We start from the raw sequence: 2,146 nt of genomic DNA, 5'->3' as shown, positions 1-2,146 counted from the left end.
CCTCCCGGGTTCATGCCATTCTCCTTCCTCAGCCTCCCGAGTAGCTGGGACTACAGGCGCCTACCACCAGGCCTGGCTAATTTTTTGTATTTTTAGTAGAGACGGGGTTTCACTGTGTTAGCCAGGATGGTCTCCATTTCCTGACCTCATGATCTGCCCGCCTCAGCCTCCCAAAGTGCTGGGATTACAGGTGTGAGCCACTGTGCCCGGCTGGGCTGTTATTATTTAAGGATTGAGACCCCTTTTGATGTTTTCTGCTGTCAAGAAAATATGTGAGCACAGCTTCTTCCCCCCATTTGTCACCCGCCACACACACACTCGGGCAGGGGTCAAGGCCACCGGAGCAGCTAGATGCAGCCACTGAGGCCCCAGCCCCCATTGGAGAGCTGCTGTTTCTAGGAGCCACATGCTAGGGAGCAAGCAGCAGTCAGCCCTGGAAACAGGCTACCCCAGCCTCAGTCTCCGTGAGTACCACTCAGGTGCCCGGAACTGCGGGAATCCCTGCATGAGGCAGCCTAGGCTGGGAGTTCACATCTTGGTGCCCCAGGGTCCTTGGATAATGATGTGTCAGTAACACTTCAAGCAGCCAGTTGAGCTACTCTGCAGGGAAGAAGCCCACTTGCAAGGCAGCTGGACGTTCCCCAGCCCTGGGAAACAGAGTCCTGCTTGCTCTTGAGGTTGGGTCCCCATGAGAAGGGGGTCAAGGGAGGACCAAGAGCATCACCGGTTTTTTTCTGGAGCAGAGGAGAGCCCTTAAAGCAAAGAGAACCATCTGCACACGAGAGCCACTGAAGTGCGGAAGGAAGGCCAGGGGAGGGGCATGGAGGCAGAGACAGGGGTTCAAGCCCCAGCTCCCCTTCTCTGTGTGAGTTATGTAACTTTCCTGAGCTTCAGGCTCCTCCCCTCTCCTAAGAGGATAGTGCCACCTCCCTTAAGGGGTACCTGTGGCTGTACGGAGCAATGGGAGAGCCAAGAGGAAACCCTGGTGCATGCAGTCTTCCTTCAGAGATGGAAGCCACAGGCCCAGCCAGGTGATCTACCCAGGGCGGACCAGCACATTCCTGGGAGTCCAAGTCAATGCAGACAAAGGGCTGTCTGGGGAACAAAGAACTGAGAAGAGGAAAGTCACCTCTGGTTCTTGGTGAGCCTGCCAACCTCCTGCAGCCCCTCATAGCCCAGGACCCCTGGAGGTGAGCCTGACTCTCAGCCCTGGCACTGGAGAAACTCACTCCTCCTTGCTCCATTGGTCCCCATTTCCTGTTTCCTTGGGCCCCTCTTCTTCTAGCCTGGGCAGAGCTGAGGAGGGCAGTGGGGGTTCAGGTCGCTGCCAGGTTGGGGAGCTCCTTGCAGGGCTGGGAGAATGGGATGGACAGCGTTTTGCCAGAGCCTCACAGGAAGCTTCCTTTCAGGCAGCTGAGCCCATTTCAGGGGTAGGGAGCACTGCTCGGGCTTTCCCCAGGGTTGGGACATTGCCCTGGGAGGAGGATGAGGATGCTTCCCAGGCCTCCGCTGACTCATGGTAGTGAGTATTAGTCACCCTCACAAGAATCGGCCCACTTCCTCTAGTAGCCTCTTGTCTCCCAGAGGCCCCTGTCCCATGTTTACCTGCCTGAAGTTCCTCTCCCGGCCGCCCCCACCCACATCCACACAGTTCAGGCAGACACAAGAGCCCAGCATCACTTTTCGCTCAAGCCTCCTCTGTGACATCAGCTTCCTGCAGGAGAAATCTTCAGGAGGTTTCTCTTACAGATTTGGGGGTCAAAGACTGAGTTCCAGTCTCAGCACTGCTGCCTTGTATTTCTGCTTCCTAGGCAAATTATGTCACCAATCTGGACTGTTGGGGTTTTTTTCCACAAAGAGTAATAATAATACTATCTAGTAGGATTGGTATGACGATGAAATCATATAAAGTGTATGAAAGTTCCTGGCACAAAATAAGTGATCAATGCGTGGTAATGAACATTATTATTATAAGTCAATAAAAGAAGAAATGTCCCTTATATATAGCTTTTTAAAAATAAGATAACAAAACCCTTGGCCCCTTGGCCCCTTGGCCCTGTGAAACTGTGGGCTGACATGGAACAAAATAAAAGCAAGTAGAGGGTCAGGTGTGATGCCTCACACCTGTAATCCCAGCATTTTGGGA

At 53.6% G+C, this 2,146-nt stretch overlaps 1 pseudogene; it reads left to right on the top strand.

Annotated features, from left to right (window-relative positions):
* Window positions 1-1,523, top strand: part of LOC105517334 — a 10,157-nt pseudogene extending 8,634 nt beyond the window's left edge.
* Window positions 1,524-2,146: the final 623 nt, after the last annotated feature.

This window comes from Colobus angolensis, unplaced genomic scaffold (assembly GCF_000951035.1).
Source record: "Colobus angolensis palliatus isolate OR3802 unplaced genomic scaffold, Cang.pa_1.0 Scaffold3, whole genome shotgun sequence".
In the NCBI taxonomy this organism is placed as follows: domain Eukaryota; kingdom Metazoa; phylum Chordata; class Mammalia; order Primates; family Cercopithecidae; genus Colobus; species Colobus angolensis.
The sequence above is the reverse complement of the archived record's forward strand: the minus strand, read 5'-3'. Positions and strand labels throughout refer to the sequence as shown.